At 46.5% G+C, this 15,833-nt stretch overlaps 1 pseudogene; it reads left to right on the top strand.

The window, feature by feature from the left end:
* Window positions 1-14,786: 14,786 nt before the first annotated feature.
* Window positions 14,787-14,992, top strand: LOC140393397 (U2 spliceosomal RNA; annotated as a pseudogene).
* Window positions 14,993-15,833: the final 841 nt, after the last annotated feature.

The raw sequence follows: 15,833 nt of genomic DNA, 5'->3' as shown, positions 1-15,833 counted from the left end.
AATTTAGGGAGACTTCACTCAAATATTTTTTCTGAGTTTCCATATTATTGATAGCGCAGACCGAGCATATCGGACAAAACAGTTCCATGCTCACAAAACTCAACTATCTGCTGTAGCCAAGACACAAACTCAGTGACAGACTCACCAGTAGACCTCTCCGCCATATTAAACGGATATCCTTGAATGATTATTGACCGGGTTGGGTTGGGTTAAAGTGTTGCGCCACAAGTGTCACGAGCTGGTCGAATGGTTGCGTACCCGGTCGCTGGCTACGTAAGACTCTGGATCACTCTGAACTTATGCCGTCCACAGGGCATCAACAGTATGACCGTCTGGCCCCCGATCTCCATGATATTGTTGGCCCGGAAGAAGTAACACATTCGTTCGGCATATTGGTTCCAGTCTTTAAAACCGGCGTCAAATGCACCGCCTAAACAGAGGCACGGCGAATCAACAAAATCCAAACCTGGGTCCAGGAAATCAGGGAGGTGGCTGAACTGAGTAGGTCGCAGCACTGACAGCAAACTAGTTTCTCCTCAACACCAGTTTAATAAGGACACGTGGAGTCCACACTAAGTAAAAATAAGAACGATGTTTGACTTACAAAGATATACATATATAACCAACCAGATAACAGACTATTCTAGACTGAATACTGTGCAATGGGAACGGATTAATTTACAATCTTGTTGGGGCACAGTGGTTAGCCCTGCTGCCTACGGCGCTGAGGACCTGGGTTCGAATCCCGGCCCTGGTTCACTGTCCGTGTGGAGTTTGCACATTCTCCCTGTGTCTGCTTGGGTTTCACCCCCACAACCCGAAGGTGTGCAGGTTAGGTGGATTGGCCACGCTAAATTGCCCCTTAATTGGAAAAAAATAATTGGGTACCCCAAATTTTTTTTTTTTAAAATTACAATCTTGCTGTCCAGGGAAGAGCGGTCATAATATGTCAGAATTCTTCATTAGGATGGAGAGTTAAGTAGTTAAATCCAAAACTAAGGCCCTGAATCTAAATAAAGGGAACTATGAGGGCATGATTTGGCAAGGATATATTGGGGAACCTTACCAAAGGGGTTGACGGCGGATAGGCAATGGTTCATAGTTAAAGAATATGTGCATGAATTACAATTATTCATTGCTGTCTGGTGCAAAAATGAAAGAGGAAAATGACTCAACCGTGGCTTACAAAATAAATTAGGGATGATATCAAATTGAAGAGGAGACATAAAAAATTTCCAGAAAAGTAGCAGGCCTGAGGGTTGGGAGCATTTAAGAATTCAGCAGAAAAAGAGGGCGGCACAGTGGTTAGCACTGGGACTGCGGCGCTGTGGACCCGGGTCTGAATCCCGGCCCTGGATCACTGTCCGTGTCGAGTTTGCACATTCTCCCTGTCTGTGTGGGTTTCACCCCCACAACCCAAAGATGTGCTGGTTAGGCGGATTGGCCACGCTAACTTGCCCCTGAATTGGAAATGAAAAATAATTGGCTATTCTAAATGTTTAAGAAAGAAGAGGAAAAATTTGATCAAGGGGAGGAAAATAGACTATGAGTGTAAAATTGCAGGGAACATAGAAACTGACCATAAAAGTTTCTATAAATGTGTGAAGAGAAACAGACAGTCAGAAGGCCGGAAAATTATAATGGGGAACAAACAAATGGCAGAAGAAATTAACACAATCTTTGGTTCTGTCCTCACAAAAGAGGGCGCAAATAATCTTCCAGAAATGTTCGGGAACCAAGGTTCTAGAGAGGGGGCAAAATTGAAGAAAATCTGCATTAGTAAGAAAACAATGCTGGGGAAATTAATGGGCTTCAAGGCTATTAAAGGAAGTAGCTCTGGAAATATTGGATGCATTGTGGTCACCTTCCAAAATTCTGTAGATTTGGGAGCAGTTCCAACAGATTGGAGGGTGGCAAATGTAGCCCCACTATTTAAAAAGGGAGGAAGGGAAAAAAAGAGAAAATTACAGACCAGTTAGATTAACATCAGTAGTGGGGAAGATGCTGGATTCTATTATAAAAGACATGATAACAGAACATTTGGAGAGCATCAACGCATTGTCCAATCTGACAAAGCCAGCATGGGTTTATGAAAGGCAAATCATACTAAATAAACCTACTGGTGTTTTTGGAGGATGCAACTGATAGAATAGATAAGGGAGAACAAGTGGATGTGGTGTATTTGGACTTTCAGGAGGCTTTTGATAAGGTCCCTCATGAGAGGTAGTGGGCAAAAGTAAAGAACATGGGATAGCAAGTAATGTATTGGCATGGATTGAGAATTGGTTGACAAACAGGAAACAGAGAATAGGAATAAATGAGTCTTTTTCTGAGTGGCAAGCAATGACAAGTTGGGTATGACAGGGATCATTGGGCCCAGCTGTTCATTATATATATAAATGACTTGCATGAGGGAACCAAATATAACATTTCTAAGTTTGCTGATGACACAAAATTGGGTGGAATTGTGAGTTGTGAGGAGGAGGCAAGGAGTATTCAAGGGAATTTAGACAAGATGTGCGAGTGGACAAACACACGGCAGATGCAGTACAATGTGGCTAAATGTTATACACTTTGTTGTGAAAAACAGAAAGGAAGAGTATTATTTAAATGGGATATTGGGAAGTGTGGATGTACAAAGGGATCTGGGTATCCATGTACACCAGTCAATGAAAGGGGGGAGGCTGGTGCAGCAAGAAATTAGGAAGGCAAATGATATGTTGGCCTTCGTTGCAAGAGGATTTGAATTCAGAAGTAAAGATGTCTCACTGTAGTTATACAGGGCCTTGATGAGACTACACCTGGTGTATTGTGTGGAGCTTTGGTCTCTCTACCGAAAAGGATATATTTGCCTTTGAGGGAGTGCAGCAGAGGTACATTAGGCTGATACCGGGTTCGGTGAGACTGTTCTATGAGAAGCGATGGGTTCGAATGGGCCAGTATGCACTTGAGTTTAGAAGGATGAGAGGAGATCTGATTGAAATGTTCAAAATTCTAACAGGGCTGGACAGGACAGACTAGATGCAGGGAAGGTGTTTAAAATTATAAAATGATTTGATAGGGTGGAAAGGGAAGCTATTTTCACTGGTGGGATAATTCCCAATACAGGGTTACTATTTTAATTAGAACTAGACCACTTGGGAATGAGATCAGGAGACACTTTGCCCTTTTGATTACTTTTTGTACCTGTGTGTTGGTCTTAGCAATTTGAGTACCTGGACACCCTTTGCTCCTCCACAGATTTTAGCCTCTCTCCACTTAGAAAATGTTCTGATTTCTCTTCCTCATATTCAAAGTGGATTACCTCACATTTTCCCACATTGAACTCCATATGCTAGAGTTTCTTCTACTCATTTGACCTATGTCCTTTTGTGAATTCTTGATTCCATTTACACAACTTAATGTAAACTTGGATGTCCCACTCTCTAGGATAGATTTGGATTTTGTTCAATAACAAAATAGTGAATGTGAATCCGCAGCTTGTTTTGCGTGTCTCACGATTTTTATTTCTTCTTTGACTTAAATCGAAATAAAAATTAGAAGAGAGGTAAAATGGACTGCCCATTCACTATCTCCCATTTTACAATATTGCATCAAATCAAAATTACCCCCTGTTCCTTCATCAAAGTCACAGGTAGATACTCAACAGAAACTTAACCGGATATAAATGCCATGACCACTGGGGTAGGTTAGAGGCTTGGTGTTGTGTTGAGGGTGTCTCACCCCTTGAATCTTCAAATCTAACAGCCACTTACAAGGCACAAAACAGGAGTGTAGTGCAACACTCCCAAGCTCTCAACTCAACCAGAAGAAGTTGGACAGGACAAGGGGAGTTTCAAAGGTGCAGGCTTCCTAAGGAACAAGATACAATCCAGATAACAAGGGAATTGAGACAGAAAGACTGTCTAAGAAGTCTGGAGTTAAGTGAACAGAGAACAAGGTATTGTTCAGAAGAATTCAAGGAAGAGTAAAGAAAGTATTCTGAGATAAAGAGACAATTGCAGTAACTAGATTTAAAGTGGGACAGCAGACTTCAGAGGCAGATGAAACACTTGCTGTCATTTTAATACAATTTGAGAATTGAGAGCTAAAGCAACTGTGGGCAGTTTGCACAGCAATCAAGACAAAGAAATCCTAAAGTGATTGGTGTGAAATCTAGGACTGGATTTGCTGTTTAAAGTGGAGTGGAAGCTTTGTTCGAAAGTGTCATTTGTAAAATCTGGACTGGAGCTAAGAATGCAAACCACCAAAGGAAAGCGTTATTATGAGAGAAGATTGTAAAGTGTGTTTTTGGTAGTGGATTTGGAAACTCTCTTTTGTGACAATCATCTGGGTGATTCTGAGGAGAAAACTACAGACACTAAATTGACTTCAAAGCGGAGAGTGAATTTGGCCATGGTCATCATATGTGTTTAAATGCGACTTTCTGTGCTAATGAGACAATTGTAGCTGAAGATGTATTTTGCAGTCTTTCATTCGGGGCTGGATGCGAAGACCAGGGGGGTCGCAATCTTGGTGAGCAAACGGGTGGTATTTGAGGCGGGGGGTATTGTGGTGGATAAAGGGGAAAGATATATTATGGTGAGTGGCAGGCTACAGGGGGCCCAGGTGGTGCTAGTGAACATGTATGCCCCGAATTGGGACAATGCGGATTTTATGAAGTGAATGTTGAGTAAAACTCCGGATCTGTAGTCATGCAGTCTGGTAATTGGGGGGGGGGGGGGGCTTTAACACGGTCCTGGACCCGGCACTGGACCGGTCTAGGTCTGGATCGGGTAAGAGACTGGCAGCGGCCAAGGTCCTGAGGTGGTTCATGGCCCAGATGGGGGGAGTGGACCTGTGGAGATTCGCTCGGCCAAGGGCGAAGGAGTTTTCTTTCTTCTCCCATGTCCACAAAGTGTACTCGCGGATTGATTTTTTCGTGGTGAGCAGGGCGCTAATTCCAAGAATGGAGGGGGTAGAGTACTCAGCCATTGCGGTCTCGGACCATACTCCGCACTGGGTGGAGTTGAGGCTGGGGGTGGAGAGAGGTCAACACCCTCTTTGGAGACTGGACGTAGGACTATTGGCGGATGAGGAGGTCGTGGGTGGATTAGGAGGAGTATCCAAAGCTATGTGACGACCAATGATACAGGGGAGATTTCAGTGAGTATGGTCTGGGAGGCACTGAAGGCAGTTATCAGGGGGGAGCTAATTTCTATCAGGGCCCACAGAGAGAAGAGGGATAGGATGGAGAGGGAGAGGTTGGTGGGGGAGATACTCAGGGTGGACAGGAGGTATGCGGAGTCCGAGGAGGAGGGGCTGCTAAAGGAGCACCGGAGCCTGCAGGCGGAGTTTGACTTGCTTACCACAGGGAAAGCAGAGGCTCAGTTGAGGAAGTTACAAGGAGCGGTGTACGAGTATGGGGAGAAGGCAAGAAGGATGTTGGCGCACCAACTACGGAAGAGAGAGGCGGGCAGGGAAATTGGGGGAATGGGGGGGGGGGGGGGTAACACGGTCCTGAGCTCGGAAAGGATCAATGAGGTCTTCAAGGATTTTTATGGTAAATTGCATGAGTCAGAGCCCCTGGAGGGGAGGGAAGGAATGAAGCAATTCTTAGACCAACTGAGGTTTCCGAAGGTGGAGGAGGAGCTAGTACTGAGATTAGGGGCCCCGATTGAGTTGGAAGAATTGATTAAAGGTTTGGAGGTTATGCAGTCGGGCAAGGCCCCGGGACTGGACGGATATCCTCTAGAATTCTATAGGAAATTCTCAGAGCTGTTGAGCCCGCTATTGCTGAGAACTTTCAACGAGGCTAAGGAAAGGGGAACCCTTCCCCCGACAATGTCACGGGCCTTGATCTCGCTCATCCTGAAGCGAGATAAGGACCTGCTGCAATGTGGCTCCTTCTTTTTTTCTTTTTTTTTCTTTTTATAAATTCAGAGTGTCCAATTATTGTTTTCCAATTAAGGGGCAATTTAGCGTGTTCAATCCACCTAGCCTGCACATCTTTTGTGTTGTGGGGGCAAAACCCACGCAAACACGGGGAGAATGTGCAAACTCCACACGGACAGTGACCCAGAGCCGGGATCGAACCTGGGACCTCGGCGCCGTGAGGCAGCAGGGCTAACCCACTGCGCCACCGTGCTGCCCTAATGTGGCTCCTACAGGCCAATATCGCTCCTTAATGTAGACGCCAAGCTGCTGGCCAAGATCCTGGCCACTAGAATTGAGGACTGTGTCCCGGGGGTGATCAATGAGGACCAGATGGGGTTTGTCAAGGACAGGCAGCTGAACACAAATGTGCGGAGGCTCTTGAACGTGATCATGATGCTCTCGGAAGGAGGGGATGCAGAAGTGGTGGCTGCAATGGATGTGGAAAAAGCCTTCGATCGGGTGGAGTGGGAGTACCTGTGCGAAGAGTTAGGCAGATTTGGATTTAGCGAGGAATTCATAGGGTGGGTCAAATTACTGTATCAGGCCCCGTAGTGAGTGTGTCCATGAACCGGCTGCGGTCGGAGTACTTTAGGCTGCAATGAGGAACAAGGCCGGGGTGCCCCCTGTCCCCCTGCTGTTTGCCCTAGCAATCGAGCCGTTGCCCATGGCGCTGAGGAGGTCTAGAAACTGGAGGGGGCTGGTTCGGGGGGGGGGGGGGGGGGGGGGGGTTGGGGAAGAAGCATCGTGTTTCACTGTACGCGGATGACCTGCTCCTGTACATTTCAGATCCGGTGGAGGGGATGGGAGAGGTCATGCAGATCCTAAAAGATTTCGGGGATTTCTCGGGGTATAAGTTGAATGTCGGGAAAAGCGGGTTTTTGTGATCCATGCGAGGGGCCAGGTAAAGAGACTGGGAGAGCACCCGCTCAAGATGGTGGAGAGGAGCTTTCGCTACTTGGGCATACGGGTGGCTAAGAGTTGGGATGCCCTGCACAAGCTTAACCTGACGCGGCTTGTGGATCAGATGGAGGGGCACTTTAAGAGGTGGGACATGCTACCGCTTTCCCTGGCGGGCAGGGTGCAGTCTATGAAGGTGACGGTCCTCCCCAGGTTCTTATTCATCTTCCAGTGCCTTCCCATCCTCATCCACAAGTCCTTCTTCAACCAGGTGAACAGGATTATCACGGGATTTGGGTGGGCAAACAAGACCCCGCGAGTTAAAAAACTGTTCTTAGAGCGCAGTCCGGGGGGGGGGACTTTTCGGGGCCGATTCTCCAAGTTTCGCGCCGGGCCGAAGAATCGCCGCAATCGCGCCACGACGCCCCAACGCCGGCGCGCGATTCTCCGAGGTGCGGAGAATCGGCACCATTTGCACCGGCGCATTTGACACTGCGCCGACCGCTGGCCGCTGGAATCGGCGGGGCCGCCGATTCTCTGGCCCGGATGGGCCGAGCAGCTGTGCGGATATGACAGAGTCCCGCTGGCAGCGACCTGGGGTGAACGGCGCCGGCGGGACTCTGTCGTATCCGCGCGTCCACTCGGATACTCTGCGCGAAGGGTCGGGGGGGCGGCCTGTGGGGGTGGGGAAAAGCAATGAGGCGGGATTCTCCATCGGCCGACACAGAGATCAGGGGTGGGATTCTCCCCTACCCGGCGGGGTGGGGGTCCCGGCGGGATGGAATGGCGTGAACCACTCCGGCGTCGGGCTGCCCCAAAGATGCGGATTCCTTCGCACCTTTAGGGGCCAAGCCCTCACCTTTAGGGGCTAGGCATGCGCCGGAGTGGTTGACGCGCTGCCGGCTGGCGGGAAAGGCCTTTGGCACCACGCCAGCCGGGGCCGAAGGGACTCCGCCGGCCGGTGGAGATCCGCGCATGCGCGGGAGCGCCAGCGACTGCTGATGTCATCCCCGCGCATGCGCAGGGGGGGTCACCTCCGCATTGGCCATCGCGGAGGCTGGTGGCCAAGGTGGAGGGGAAAGAGTGCCCCCACGGCAAAGGCCCGCCAGCGGATCGGTGGGCCCCAATCGCGGGCCAGGCCAACGTGGGGGCACCCCCCAGGGCCAGATTGCCCCGCGACCCCACAGGACCCCGGAGTCCGCTCGCGCTGCCTGTTCCGCCGGTAAGGGAGGTGGTTTAATTGACACTGGCGGGACCGGTATTACAGCAGCGGGACTTCAGCCCATCGCGGGCCAGAGAATCGCCGGCCGGAGCCCGCTGACCGGCGCGGCGCGATTCCCGCCCCCTGCCGAATCTCCGGTGCCAGAGAATTCGGCGGCAGGCAGGGGCGGGATTCACGCCGCCCCCCGGCGATTCTTCGACTCGGCTGGGGGTCGGAGAATCCCACCCCAGGAAAGGCGATTGAGCGGAGAATCGGTTTTAACGCCAAAATAGTGGCGTTCATGCCGAATCGCAATTCTCTGGTGCCCCGACAGCAGCGTCAATGTGTTCCACTCTGCACGTACAGTAAACGCTGTTGGCATTTCATTCGCGGGTCTAACCCGGTATTCTCCGGGGCCTCCATAATCCTCCAACGTCCAAAGACGTGCAGGTTAGGTGGATTGGCCATGGTAAATTGCCCGTAGTGCCCATAAGGGTTGGGAGGGGTTATTGGGTTGCGGGGATAGGGTGGAAGTGAGGGATTAATGTGGGTCTGTGCAGACTCGATGGGCCGAATGGCCTCCTTCTGCACTGTATGTTCTATGTATGTATGTAACTTCACCGGGGTGAATTTCCGACTGCAAGGGTCACTTGTGGTTTCAGAAATTGTGAACAGACACTGTGGCTGATGAGGGGGAGAGAGTCGGTACGGAAAGTCTACAACATCGCCATAGTTTGCTGACAGTTGTGCCACTGGCTGGGGGGCTTCTGGCAGGGCCGGGGGAAGTAGTGGGGGTGGGGTCGGGTGGACGGGCACAGAACACCATTGCTGCAGCCGGCCAGGCAGCCATGAGGCTGTGCATGCCGCTGATCGCCTACTGTGATCTTAGTGCCATGGGTCACATGGGTGCCCCCAGGCCATCCCCTATAAGCCTTGATTCTCTTGTCTATCAACAATCTGTCTAACTCAGCCTTGAATACATTCAATGACCCAGCCTTCACTGTTCTCTGGGGAAACAAATTCCACAGACTAACATCCCACAGAGAGAAATTACTTCTCCTCATCTCTGTCTTAAATGGAAGGCTTCTTATCCTTAAACTGTGCCCTTTATTCTTGTCTCCTGTTATGTATCTGGGAATATATTCTTATGTTATATTATCAATGGGATGGGCGTGCTCCAGCTCAACCAGTGCCATCTTGTTGGCTGAGATGAGTGTGTGTGGGGAATGGAGTGCAAATATGTGCCTGCAGCTTGTCAGCCTCGTGTGCCAATCTCGACACCGGCGAATCCAACGCTGTTTTCCATTAGAATCGATCATGTTCCACGTGGTACCAGTGCTAGCCCCTCAACGGTCGGTGAATTGGTCCAGGTGCAACACCAGTTTTGCTGTCGTAGAACTCCATGAATCCTGCCCCAGCGTCAAGATTTAGTCTCAGGAATGGAGAATTCCTTCGATGGTCTATTGAGCCAGAGATCCATTCTGGGATTTTCCCTTCTCGTTATTACATCAGTCGGGATCGTAACACTTCCAAAAAAACATTTCGGAAGACAAAGGCTGCACAAGCATGAGAATACAGTTGTCTTCCAGGGTGCAAGAGTATTCGGCACCCTAGAGAAACCTTCAGGCTATATACCCCACCCACAATTAACTTTGAAAATTTATATTGGGCATTAGTATGAACAAAGGGGCTGGTTTAGCACAGTGGGCTAAATAGCTGGCTTGTAATGCAGAACAAGGCCAGCAGCGCTGTTTTAATTCCCGGACTGGCCACCCGAACAGGCGCCAGAATGTGGCGACTAGGGGCTTTTCACAGTAACTTCATTGAAGCCTACTTGTGACAATAAGCGATTATTATTGTTATTATTATTAAACATTCTGCATTCGCAACTACATATTTATTTTCCATGAGCAAGGAGAATACTATGATACTGACTGTACATTCTCATTGTTCTCCACTTTTTACAGGATATGCATTTGAAGAAATGCACATTATTTTGTATTCTATGGCTTGCATGCTGTAATACTATGTATCCTGCAACAGTTATCCGATGATTTTATATATGATTTACACAATCAATAATCATTACAATAGAGTGGGCTAGATTAAATTGCATTCCTTGATATTATTTTCAGGTTCGTATTTTTGGAATAGTCATGTAGATGTACACATTTGTAAAACTGTTTCATAAACAGAATGAAGAATATTATATTAAATTTTTGAAAGACTGCAACGTAAATGCATGACGTGGATTTATATCAATATGCCAAAACATTTCATTCCCACTGCTAAAGCCTGTTTGTTGGGCAGCACGGAGGTGCAGTGGTTTAGCCCTGCAGCCTCACGGCGCCGAGGTCCCCAGGTTCGATCCCGGCTCTGGGTCACTGTCCGTGTGGAGTTTGCACATTCTCCCCGTGTCTGCGTGGGTTTCGCCCCCACAACCCAAAAATGTGCAGAGTAGGTGGATTGGCCACGCTAAATTGCCCCTTAATTGAAAAAAATTAATAATTGGGTAATTTTATAAAAAGGGAAGTAGTGTAGACCCTAGGAGCCGGGATCCGAAGATGGTGGGAAAAATGGGCAGCATTGAAGCATTTCATGTGGATTATGAACATGGAATACACAAGAAGAAAGATTCCCATTGTTTTTAATTGCTAAGCAGACACCGGATGAATTAAAGGTAGTTCCGCTCAGCACAGTTGGCTGTAAAACTGCTGCTACCGAATCGTGTTCACCTAGAATCGTGTTCACCCAGAATTAATGAAAATCTTCGAGGGACATTTCTCTCCTGAATTGTTATTGATTGCAGAAAGGTTTCGGTTCCACTGCGTAGTCAGGAACAAGGCAAAACAATTTTACAGTTTGTAGCATCTTTAAGAAGATTATGAAAATTTGGTAAACACTTGATAGATTTTGAGACAGGCTATTTTGTGGATTATTGGCAACACCAATTATTCCTGTATTAAAATGGGATGGCTTAGTGAGAATTTGTGGAGATTTAAAAACTATTAACCCAATTTTGTGTGTAGTTCATTATCCACTACCGCTGATTGAAGACTTGTTTGCTGGACCTTCTGGAGAACAGAAATTAAGTAAAATTGATCTTTCATAGGCATATCTGCAGATGGAGGTGGCAGCAGAATCACAGCCACTACTCACCATAGTAACATACACAGGTCTGTTTCATTCTAGAAGACTTTCTTTTGGAATAAAGTCTGTGCCTGCCCTTCTTCAGAGAACCATGGATACAATTCTTAGTGGGTTGAATGGAGTGCAATGTTATTTCGATTACATACTCAACACCAGTTCGAGTGAACAGGAACACTTGGAGAATTTGAAAGCTATCCTGAAGTGGATACTGTTATGGGCCAGGGTTTAGAGAACCCCAAAGGGTATCATGGAGTTCACCTGACCCACAACTTTTAATAGATTGTGGTATGGGGAGCACACGGCCCACTCTACAGGTGTGGTACAGCAGAAATGGAAAAGTTTTTTTAAAAAAAAGTAAAACAATTTTATTCTAGGAACTCAAGTTAACCTTTTTAAAACATAGTGAACATCTTAGCAACCATCAATTCAAATATAACCCCCAAAGAATACAACACTAAGTAATCCTTAATCTGTCCTTATAACATCCATAAGACTTAAAAAATAACTTTTAACAGAAGCACATCAGGTTAAAGTCACTACTGAGAGCAGTTATTAGTTTTAAATCACCAAAGGATGGATTTACAGTTTTTAAGATTACAGAGAGAGAGAGACTCATACACCTTCTATCTGTGACTGCAGATATGCAGCTCTGAAAACCAAACTAAAACACACACTGCAGTAAACAGCCTAAAATGAAAGTAAAAAGCTGACAGACAGCCCAGCTCCACCCACACTCTGACACCACTGATAAACACCCACTTCTTAAAGGTATATTTCTCAAACACCCATTTCTTAAAGGTACTCCCACATGACATTACAGAGCCACAACCTGAGAGTTATGAAGGAACAGTGTGACTTCTTCAAGTCATCCATAAATTACTTTGGTCATATCATCGACAAAGATGACTTTTTCAACTGTGGTTTTGCTGACTTGCGACTTGATTCCAGCAATCAGAGAGAGAGATTTTTAACCTGCAAGCAGCAGGAATGCCTAGTCAAGGTTCCTCAGTTGTGACCTACACAGACTAGCACAGTAGAGATAGAACACCAGACTTGCACCCAGATACCCGGGTTGCAGTTTTTTAGCCCCTTTGCTTGTGTATTCCTGGAAGGGGGAAAACACAAATATGTCGTCAATATAAATCACAGGAAATGGTTCTTGTTAAGATAGTAACCAGCTTCCTTTATCTCCACAGGAGATTACAGCTGTTTGCATTGCATCTCTTTCTTTAAATGTTCTCTGTCTGAAAAATGACTGAGTATTATCCAGGTTACTTTGCACGTGGCACAGTGGTTAGCACTGCTGTCTCAAGGCGCCGAGAACACGGGTTCGATACCGGCCTGCGTCACTGTCATGTGAATTTTGCACATTCTCCGTATCTGCGTGGGTCTCACCCCGACAACCCAAAATGATGTGCAGGGTAGGTTTACTGGCCACGCTAAATTGCCACTCAATTGGAAAAAAAGGGTTGGGAATTCTAAATTTATATTTCTTTTTAAGTGGTTACTTTGCAGTCTCTGCCAGTGTTTGCTTGATTGTCCTTTTTTAAAAGCACATGTCTTATTTAAAGTTCAATATGTCCATACATAATTTGGGGCGTTTCGTTGTCATGACACTGACCATACCCCACATACCATGCTGTGCATGATAAACATAGCACAGACAGGCATTCTCCATCTCTTAACTGGGACCAGGACATGGGTGCCAGGCACAGTTTTGTAGCATGGAGCACACTGCCCCAAAACAGTCTCTGCTTTCTCGCCTCAACTACATGCGCATGTCTTCAGGACTGTCTTAGACATATCCTCCCCTCTTGTGCTCCATTAACTGCCCCCAACCAGTCATGCCTCTCTGTCCAACCCTTGGGGTGGGTTCTGGTTAAGCTTTCAGGGCAGGAGTATGAGAAGCCTAGCATAATCACTGAACTATGAGTCAAACATCTCTGGTTACAAGTTACTGATGTGCCACCTCTTCCTTTGCTGTTGCTTCTCTTTTCCCTGGACCTTGCTAATCTGATGACGAATGCTGCTGCAGGGCAGCCCGCTCCAAATGCATATCTTTCTACAGTGCAATGCTGTATAGAGTGAAGCCCATGATGGTGTGTGAAACTCTTTCTATGGACTATAATGCACTTCTTTGTTACATTCAGTATAAGCAGGCATGAATAGAACTCCAAAGGAATTGGAGAAAAATGATTAAAGGGGTTAGCACTCTGGCTTCACAGCGCCAGGGTGCCAGATTCGATCCCTGGCTTGGGTCACTGTCTGTGCAGAGTCTGCACGTTCTCCTCGTGTCTGCGTAGGTTTCCTCCTGGTGCTCCGGTTTCCTCCCACAAGTCCCGAAAGACGTGTTGTTAGGTAATTTGGACATTCTGAATTCTCCCTCTGTGTACCCGAACAGGCGCCGGAATGTGACGACTCGGTGCTTTTCACAGTAACTTCATTGCAGTGTTAATGTAAGTCTACTTGTGACAATAAAGATTATTATTTTTTTAAAAGCATTGGGAGAGCACTGCACAGTGAGGTGTGCCATCTTTCAGATGAAACATTAAACCCAGGCCCCAGTTGCCCTCTTCTGCTGAAGTAAAAGATCCCATGACGCCATTCAAAGGAGAGCAGAGGGGTTCAATGTCTGGCCAACACTAATCTGTCAGTCAACATCATTAAACAGATTAACTGGTCATTATCTCATTGTTGTTTGTGGGGCATTGCTATGTGCAAATTGGTAGCCCCATTTCCCTACATTGCAGAAGTGACAGCCATCTTAAGTGCTTAATTGGCTGTCAAGTGCATGGGCCAATCCTGAGGTGATGAGAGGTACTATATAAATGCAAGTTATTCCTTCAGTAAAATTTGCAAATTAACATATTGAATAAGGACAATGCACATCAGATGTTCGTGGTTTGCTGTTAAAGGATCATCCCCTCCAGGCATTGCTAATCAGCCTGGAAATCACGATGAAAAATGTTATAGGATGAACACTTTGTTCCCTTTTTTGTATCACATTCCTTTTGTCATTGTTTAACTTGTTGATTTTAAATAGGTTAATATTTCGAACAAAATAGCAGAGGTGGAAAGTTCATATGAATCCAGCAAGTAACTGATAAGATAACATCTAAATAGTCACTTTTAGATTACTTGATTAGGTCTTGAGCTTCACTATAAAATAAACCCAGTGATATTGGTTGCATAATATCCTGAAAAATGACTAACACTGGCCAAATGACATGGTTGTTTATATTTTAGTAAGTCACGGAGTTCTCTCACGTATTTTGTTTATGCCATATAATTTTTTAAAAATAAATTTAGAGTACCCAATTCATTTTTTCCAATTAAGGGACAATTTAGCGTGGCCAATCCACCTCCTACACTGCACATCTTTGGGTTGTGGGAGCGAAACCCACGCAGACATGGGGAGAATGTGCAAACTCCACACGGACAGTGACCCAGAGCTGGGATCGAACCTGGGACCTCGGTGCCGTGAGGCAGCGGTGCTAACCACTGTGCCACCGTGCTGCCCCTCACAGAACACTGTTGCCGAATTGGTTCCACAGATAGGAAGTGGTGGTTCATGTGCATCACCTGACATGATGCATCATAGCAGGTAAAGTTTGTATTTTGTATCATTTCTCAGCCTTTTGGCTAAGATCAAATGTAGTATCTGTTCTGCCCTTTGGGTCAGATCTGGCATGTCTCTCTTGTGGGGACCATGAATTGGATTCAATTTGAATTTGAATTGGTTTTTGGAACAGGCAAGGAGCTGGATTAGGGGTTCGCCCCTGACCACACTCTGAGCCCTGGCTTTGTAACTCACAAAAAGTAAGTTTTTAAAAAGTTTGTATTTTGTTCTTCAGCTCCTTTCTCAAGGTGGATTGACCTTCTGAGGACAGCATTTCACACTGGGCAGTTCTTATGAACCATATGTTAGCTTGGCTCACTGGTACAGTAGATAAGGGGAGCAGGGCCTTACATATGGAGCACAGCAGACTTTTCACACAAGGCATTTGATTTGGAAATAAAAATAGGAGTCATTGGCATAGCCACTCCACTCAACTTGCTCATTCCCTCCAAATCCCTCACTGTTTCCCATTCCTTGTACAATTTCCATCTGAATGCCCTGAAATTGGAAGACTGTAGGAGGAGGGCACACGTAACACACAATTTACAGTTTGTCCACTGTGGTACGTGGTGCAATCGGTCTGTCACCCAGTTCTACGTCTTCCCCGACATTCGACCACTGGTTTAGAATTATACAGCAATGTATTGCTGATCTTAAAAGGGCCAATCATCTATTTTCATTCCCTCTTCTGCTCACCCCATCTTCATTCCTAGCACCGAGTATGAGGAGCTAATACTTTGTTACAAAGATCAAATCTCTTTACTCCAACAACAGCAGAAAATGCTGTAAAATCTCAGCAGGCCTGACAGCATTTGTGGAGAGAGAACACAGCTAATGTTGCAAATCTGGATGACTCGTCATCAGAGCATGATGTCATCCACACACAAATCGTTAGTTCTGTTCCTTCTCCACAGGTGCTGTCAGACCTACTGAGATTTTATACCATTGTGTTTTTGTTTCAGATTCCAGCATCTGGAGAAAGTTGTTTTTATCGAAGTCTCTTTACTCTGACTCCAGGTCAGTTGCCCCTCTTCCTCTTCATCCTAGACT

Source organism: Scyliorhinus torazame, chromosome 16 (assembly GCF_047496885.1).
Source record: "Scyliorhinus torazame isolate Kashiwa2021f chromosome 16, sScyTor2.1, whole genome shotgun sequence".
Taxonomy (NCBI): Eukaryota; Metazoa; Chordata; class Chondrichthyes; order Carcharhiniformes; family Scyliorhinidae; genus Scyliorhinus; species Scyliorhinus torazame.
The sequence above is the reverse complement of the archived record's forward strand: the minus strand, read 5'-3'. Positions and strand labels throughout refer to the sequence as shown.